Here is an 8,440-nt window from a genome sequence, read left to right as displayed (position 1 = left end):
TTCATTCACAGCACATTTCAGAAGGATTCAGATTAATAAAGTGATCTTACAGTCAGAATGATCCTGACAGAGTGCCACTGTAAATGATCTTTCATCAGGTAAATTTTAAAGTTCAGTATTTCAAAGCAGGAGTTATGAAGACTCATACTGGCATTAGGACTAATAATATGTACTTACAAAGTCAAAGTTTTTTAATTATGCTAGAATACTGGAAGACAATCAACTTTTAGTGTTTTCCGCATATTAATTATTCTGAAATAGAGACGGTGACCCTAACTGTACAGAAGCACTAAACAACTGACAGACATCATTGGCCCGAGCTGTCATGCACAGTGAGTCTGATCCTTTGCTGTGAGAGTCTGACAAGCATGTTTCTGGTCAGTTTGGAAGAAATAATATCACAATGTTGATCTTTCTTTCCAACATTCCTTCTCTTTTACAACATAAACTATGATCAAAGGTACTTATGTTCACAGCATGTAATAATACTGACAGTCCAGGGCATTGTGGTCTGTTGAGCTAGGGTTAGGGTTAGCAATTCAGACATATGTAATCAATATTAAACGTCTCTGACGTGGGCCACTGTCCGCAGTGTTGGGAAATCCATACCGGGCTGGAACGAGTCAAGGTAGGTGAGCATCCACGAGAAGACACGGCAGATGCATCCTACTAATACTGACAGGACCAGGAGACTCCAGAAACCGAGCATCTTCTTTTCAGTGCCATCCTCTCCTGTCACCCTCTCTGCCCGCAGCTCTTTGAGTATGGGGTAGATAAGGGCGCAGAGAAACCCTTATTACTAATTTGTATTATAATTCAATTTTCATGAAATATTCATATTCAGTATTGGTCCTTTTATATTATAACCACGTATCCACCCAGGCTCACGGTGGGGCAGGGCTCTGTCCTGGGATGCTTGAGTACAAGGTAATGTACACCCTGACGAGGTATCCAGTCTGTCAGAATTGTTTTCAATATTTGGTTAAAAAACATGAGTGACAACAAAAATCCAACTAGGATTCTTGCATATGATGAATGAAGTCTGTCTTTGACTGTATTGTCCAGCTGATCCATCAAACCCCCAGCAGGTGAACCTTATTCATGACATAACACCGCAACAATGTAAAAAATGAAACAGCAACAGTCTAAATGTAAAGTGCATTCTAAAGTCCTCTTCAATAAATCATATGCAAAGAGTCATTTGGGACTGTAAAACGTGAACTACAGAACCCAGAGTCTTCATCATTAAATCTCTGGTTGCTTCATTTTTCTATCCTATATCAGATACTTTAAGGTTAGGTTAGGTAAAGTTGCATTCTCATGGTGAGGCAAAGTGCTTTATGTGTGTGTGTGCGTGTCATGAACGGCTATAAAAGGCCTATAATTAAAGAAAGCGAGGTTTGAGTTCGAGTTGCGGCAGACTGTCACTACTTGTAAACGGAACGCAGCCTCCCTACGGCGGACAGCTAATAACAGGAATCGGACGCGGTCCACCCAAGTCCACAGCAACCACCATAGCAACCGCCTAGCATGACCTTAAAAACATATTCTGTCTTCATAACTATCAAAAACATGAAATGATTTGCAAAGTGTGAAAGTGTTACAGCTGCAGAGAGCTATGGCGGTATCTTTGGAAGCTGTTTACATAGCTAATAATATACGATGTAACCATGGAGACAGTCACGTGAGCTAGCGGTGCATGTTTACTACAGTGAATAAGGTGATTGCGTGCACAGCGTGCACACGCTGCAGAGGGTAAAGACATTACTTCAATATTGTTTTATATTGATATATATTTGCCTTCTGTTGACCATCACCTCAGGTTCACCATTACAGTTTCAGCATACAGATGCACACTGTCTAAATATGAACACATTCAAAAACTCATGTCTCAGAAATAAGCACAGCTGTTCATGTTTGTCATTAGATTTTTATTTGTAAGAAAATTATGAGCTTCATATTGTGCATTAAATAAAAGAACATTTCACAACTCTGAGTCAACAGAAACAGGTAACAGAAATGTCTCTAATGTAGACATGTACAGTGTAGTGTAAGCATTAAAAGATCATGAAGGAAACACTAACATTCATGTGAAACTAATTGTAATAAAAAAAATGAACAGGTGGTTTATAGATGTAAAAGAAAGAATCTGAAAACAACACTTTTTTGGTCTAAGTGATCAAAGTAGAAAACAAAACTGGTGTTCAAGAACAAACCGTAGCTGCACTAATATTACACATCTCCATTGTTGTGGTGAACAGACATGTTGCTTTTAAAACCACATGCAGTGTGTGACCGTGACTATTCACTGAGACCATGAACGCCACTTCGCTGAAGCCTTCGCCTTCTTCTTCTTCTTCTTAATTGGAAGCAGAAGGAGCACGAGCTGCTCTGATCTACTGAAAGGAAAAAGCAGAACATCTGAGTTGAAACCAGTCAGCTGAAATCATTAAGACAGGAACAAATTCAATGCAGTGTCTCAAGTGGCTTAGCCTGTTACAACTGTTGATACAAGCTAAATACGGTTAACACACAGTGTCAGGGAGCTCCAGTGTGGGAACTAGTGGCTTTAGGTTTGTAGTCATTTAACTTTCATCCATTCATTCATTTAATTCAGGAGGAAGAAATGCCAGGTTGGTGCAGGCTGGTTACATGCATTTGATCCCATGCTGTCTTTAACTAAATGACTTGGTTCACTTTATGGCTGGGCTGTATGTGGGGTTATATCATGTTATTTGGGCAGGAGTACCTGTCCTCTGTTAGACTTAGAAAGTTTCTCCATAAGTAGAGTTTGTAACTCTTATAGCACATCTGTGGCTGACAGCTTTTTGGTGGCTCTTTTTACCCCACACTGGTTGTGAGTGTGTAAATAGCCCCACTAGTTCTTTTGGGTTGCAGTTAACTTGGGAGGAAGAGGTAGTTCTGCCATGACTAGATGATTAACAATTATCTGGGATACATAAATTTCATAATGCATGCATATATCTCTATAAACCTGGCCTGAGGGCTGCCATTTTTTACATTCAGTTATTTCTTTGTTGAATCTAAATAATAAATGTGTCACAGTTAAACTGACACTGGTCAGTGTAAATGGCTCATTGGGAAACAGACAGAGGTGGGACCAAGTCATTGTTTTGCAAGTCTCAAGTAAGTCTCAAGTCTTTATCCTCAAGTCTCAAGTCAAGTCTCAAGTAATGTCAGGCAAGTCAGAGTCGAGTCTCAAGTCACTGGTGTAAAAGTCCAAGTAAAGTCACAAGTCTGAAATTTTGAATTTCAAGTCCTTTCGAGTCATTAAAAAAAACGAAAAAACGCATGTTGCAGTTATATGCTAAATGTAAATATTAGACCATGTAATTTTTAAATCTGTTTTTCTCAACACATGACAAAATAGTGAACTTAGAAAATATACACAAATTGTGAAATTGCACCTCTTTAGAATGCAGCTCAATTAAACCTAGCTCCAAGAATAATTTTCACCGACAGTTCTGAGATAAGCTGCATGTTATTCTTGGATGCGGTTGTAGGACCGGCTTTAAAATCGCATGACAAAAATATCATATACATTAAAAAAAAACTGCATCACCAACGTAGCCTGGAAAACATTTGCTAGTTAGATGAAGTCAGCTATCTCATCGTAGCATATTTATATGCATATTTATAATCATACGGTTCTTGGAGTGAGTGCATACACTCATGAAGTTTAGTAACTTCAGGTCACTGCAACAAGCCCAGGTACAGTTTACCGACGGATGGGTACAGGACCTTGAAATGCACCGTGTAGAACGAAAGACCATCGTACGTATCATAAGTTTACCAGTCTCACAAATCGTCGTCATAAATACACATTCGTTAACCGTTTATTAATAGGACCTTTGAGCTCAACGATAATTAATTAGCAGTGGAAATAATTTCTGGTACGCGTTACAGAAATGTAGCAGTGACAATAATACTGTATGCTGTAATCGTACTGGGCAATTAGTGATACAAAACAACTGTTTTATCCTGTGAATAAAAGTATGTTTTTGTCAATGTACCATAATAACAGAAGCGAAACGCAATATTGTGTCAGGACAATTCACTATTTATGCACAATAAATAAAGGAGCATAGCGCGACCATTTCTGTTCAGCGCCAGACTTGCTTGTAACCTATATCACCAATTATGTTAAGAAAAATGACGTATTAACTACTAAAAAACACTGACCTTCGTGTAAATGCTTGGAGCAGACTAACCTGTGAGCTGGAGTGTTCTGGGACGTTATATTTGGTCTTTGAATGGCTGCAATCCAGGCCACCCGTCGCCTGTTTGTCACTTCGGAAACATGGCTGAACAATTTCTCTTCAACGACGTAATCCGATAACAACCGATCTCTTTACCCGTCGGCTTCCTGTGGCTGTCATGCGACCGGCTATTGCAGTTAATAATACAACAGCTTCTTGCCATTTTTGTGTTTCTTTTTATCGCTGTATAACTGATTTCAATTGAAAGCCTGCGTGCGCTAGTACCTCTTGCCACGAGTTCCCAGAATCCTTTGCGGTTCTACCCGTGAATGACGTCACATTTTCAATCTCTATATAATATGCATGTTAAATTTTATATTTGGGGTAAAATATCAAGTCTTTTCAAGTAAACCGGTTCAAGTCCAATTCAAGTCCCAAGTCATTGGTGTAAAAGTCCAAGTCAAGTCACAAGTCTTAGAACATTTTTTCAAGTCAAGTCTAAAGTCATAAAATTAATGACTCGAGTCCAAGTCATGTGACTCAAGTCCACACCTCTGGAAACAGAAACCTTTAAATTAAACCCTATCACCTGATATCGAGTGTCAAACAATATCAAAGCTGTAAAAGCTGTTTACAGTCAGAATTTATAAAACTATGATTGTAAATAAATTCAAACAAGTGAGCTTTTCTCTTTGTGCTGAATATCAACACTGTGGTTTCTTAGACTGTAAGCTTTACTTCAGCACAACCAGTTGCAGAAGCTGCCACTCCAAATGTCTTTTGATAACACGAAAAAAATACCTTTTCAGTCCACGGCCTGAAGTTCTTCTCTGACATCTTCTGCCATCAGCTTTGTCTGCTGGTTTGAAGACAATAAACCACAAAAAAGATGATTTAGTCACTTTGTTTGCATCATGCAGCTCGAATGTGTCGTGTAACGATGTTGAATAGCCGTCGTTATCCCTCTGCTGTGTCAGTAGGATTGTATTGTACAGCATCTCATTGATATGTGAGGAATGCTAATGTAACATGATAACAGACTTACATCATTAAAACATAAAGGACAGGAGATATTTAGATATTTTTATATTTATATTACATTTTATAGCTGACGGATATTACTAAATAGATAGAATTTACTAAATAGCTGGATGAACATGAAAAATATGTCTATAATAACAAATGACCATGAGAGCCAGTAGAATTAATTCAACTGGACACTCGAAAGACGTCCTTAAATGCTCTTTAAGTGGCAGAACAGATAAACAAACAGTTAATTGCTTACTTGAGATGAAATCTGCTCAGCTACTTTGAAAACAGCTTCTAACTGGTTCCTCCTTTAACAGGATGACTGCTCAGGGGTAAGGCCATCATGTAGTCCAGCAATCTTTATGGTTCTGCTTTGATTCACCAGGAATTATTAGGGAAACCTTCCAGCGCCTCCTGTGAAAGACACAGGCATAAACACACAAACATTTATTAACATGTTCCACAGTCTTCCAGTTTGATTTTCTCATCCTGTGGACAACAACGTACAGGGATGCAGGTTTATTGTTAACTTTTGTAAGGTTTATTTAGTGAACATATCCAGCTGCAGCTCCACTGTGATCCTGAACTGGATAAGCACTTAAGAAAATGTGTCAATAAATGCACATACATCAACTTACTATATTTATCCAAACAGACGGGACCAATAATGCTTCACTGAGTTAGAGACTTTAATGTCTCTTCTATGTAAGAATGTCTCGTGCTGACATACTTGCAAACTTGACAACAAAGGTTTTTCAGACTGCATGTAGCTGTCCTCTATGTCAGCTCACACATTTACATTTATGTCACACTTATTTCTGCTTTCCCATTTTATAATTATTACTTACATTTGGATTAGATAGCTTGAGTTTGTAAATGATCAGATTACATAATTGGAATACAATGTATCCAATTCAGGGTTGCGGGAGGATGAAGCCTATCCCAGCTGATACAGGACAAAGACAGGCTGCCAGTTTATTGCAGGGCGAAAACAATATGTGTAACAGAAAATCCACTTAAATGTTTGATATTTCTTATAATAATCATAATTATGACTATTATTTAAAGGTTTCTTTATAAATACATTTTGATTTTTTATAACCTCTAAAATATAAACCTGAGCTGTTTCAGATTCTGACCTCTGACCTCACTGCAGCTCCCTCTTGGAAGTACGTCTGCTTCTTGTCTACCCCCAGTGTTGACCGCCTGCCCTTGATATCACGTACTGTACCTGAGGAACAAAAAAGGACAAACACTTGCCTTCATTTAAGAAGTACATTCATACAGAGGTAATCTATGGAAACACACTAGTTGACCCGTCCCATCCTGGCAACAAACTGTTCCAACTTCTGCAATCTGGTAGAAGGTTCCGCATCTTCCGGGCAAGGACAGAGAGACTCAAGAGGAGCTTCTATCCCCAAGCCATCCGTGCCCTAAACACACACACCCGCCCTCTCACATCATCTATAATTGACTGAGACAGGACTCTCTTCCAGACACTCTAAACCAAGGCACAATGTACATTTCAATTCCTTTAATTTTAAATATGTTTATATTGTCTATCCTGTAAAATAGTCAGATGTCTCTTCATATTAATGTACAGAATTCACCTGCTTGCTGCTACTACTGCACATTCACCCAGTGTATATACTATATGTATATATATATATGTATATATATATACATATATATATATATAATGTTCTTCCTCTACACGCCCCCCCCCCAATTTTTGCACATGTCGAGGAGCGTGTCAGGCTACATTTCACTGTGTGTTATACTTGTATAACTATGCATGTGACAAATAAAGAACCTTGAACCTTGAACCCCCTTGAACCCTTGAAACTTGCACATATTTATTATAGATGCACTGAAGCTAATCGAGATATTTGCTGTCAATCTGTGGCTGCGATTAAACACTTTACTGAAAACTTTATTAACTAGTAACTTCATCAGTCATGACAGAAGCTAATATTTCTGTGCTAACATCGTTTAAACAGTAACAGCTTTACTCCAATATAAGCTAACGTTTACACCGTAACTTTAAGCTAGCACCATAAAGACGGTAAAACACGTAATAATATCTACAAATGCATCTTAAAGCTGTTATATTAGCACTCTGTGTAGTACTAACATAACCACATTAACATTACTGACACTCGCTGACTTTTAATAGTCATTCTATAAATGCTGTCCGTTTAAATGGTCTTACCTGTACACACTGCATATCCACCGGATTCCAGCCAGAGTGGATTCTGGAGTCTTCCCACGCTCCTGTTAGTGATCCTCCATCTGGATGGATGAGAACAACCTTCTGAACAATCTAGCAGGAGATGGCCCATATCTATGGGACTGATTTGTGCTAATAACGCCCATTGTATGGACTGATAACAGCCGAAGCGGGTGAATAAAGTCACCCAGTAGCTAGCTGTGCCATTACCCAGCATACACCACTCCCTCCGTAAATGCAATAAACGATACAAAAGTATCGTTCTACCTGTTTTTCAGGTAGTTGTTTACATTATATAATTTATTGTGTTCTGTACACGTCACTACAATGTGATTTGGAAAATGTCTAAATATACCGACAACAGGCACTTCCGCGGCAATCTCTTCAATCGGAGGACCCTTCACGTCAATTCCCGAGGCGAGAGGGGTACCCTGCACGTCCATAAGTGAAGCAGAGGGAGCCTGACCATGCGTCACACGTTTGACGAGTTGGGAGTGAGAACGTGTTGTCTGATCACCACCAGTAGTCTTGCCCAAGGACACAACGACCGCGACTGTCCAAGCCGGGGCTCGAAACGGCAACCTTCTGATTACAAGGTGAACTCCCAACTCTTGAATCACGATCGCCCTTGCCAAAAGGTAAACAGACCGGTGTTACATAATACACAACCTGAGTAGTACTCAAAGCGCTTTAAACAATTTTCTTTATTCATCCATTCATGGAAGCATTTTTTATGCTTAAGTCTTTTCTATCTAACATTCACACATTCATGGAAAACAACTTTGTGTTAGTAGTTTGCCAGGGTGCTTGGAATGCAGGCTGGCGTGACCAGGGAATTTAAATGTTCTTGTGCATGTTTATCCCTTTGTTGTGTGATAAAAGCACAAACGTCTGATGACATTTTGTGTATGGGTGTGTCTGCTTCTGAATGCATTTGTTTGCTTTGGATTTTGTATTGCTC

At 39.0% G+C, this 8,440-nt stretch overlaps 1 long non-coding RNA gene across 3 annotated transcripts; it reads right to left on the bottom strand.

The window, feature by feature from the left end:
- Positions 1 to 1,910: 1,910 nt before the first annotated feature.
- Positions 1,911 to 8,085, bottom strand: LOC113027893 (uncharacterized). 3 transcript variants are annotated; one of them, XR_003273160.2, is made up of 6 exons: positions 7,835 to 8,085; positions 7,462 to 7,541; positions 6,389 to 6,480; positions 5,506 to 5,663; positions 5,022 to 5,079; positions 1,911 to 2,399 (listed from the first exon to the last, which is right to left on the bottom strand). It is a non-coding gene; the product is annotated as an uncharacterized LOC113027893 (long non-coding RNA). The 3 variants fall into 3 exon arrangements; XR_013910927.1 differs by lacking the exon at positions 7,835 to 8,085 and having other exon boundaries at positions 1,911 to 2,396; positions 7,462 to 7,803; XR_013910926.1 differs by lacking the exon at positions 7,835 to 8,085 and having other exon boundaries at positions 7,462 to 7,800.
- Between the last annotated feature and the right edge of the window lie 355 nt (positions 8,086 to 8,440).

This window comes from Astatotilapia calliptera, chromosome 8 (assembly GCF_964374335.1).
Source record: "Astatotilapia calliptera chromosome 8, fAstCal68.1, whole genome shotgun sequence".
In the NCBI taxonomy this organism is placed as follows: domain Eukaryota; kingdom Metazoa; phylum Chordata; class Actinopteri; order Cichliformes; family Cichlidae; genus Astatotilapia; species Astatotilapia calliptera.
This window is presented reverse-complemented; position numbering and strand designations above follow the sequence as displayed.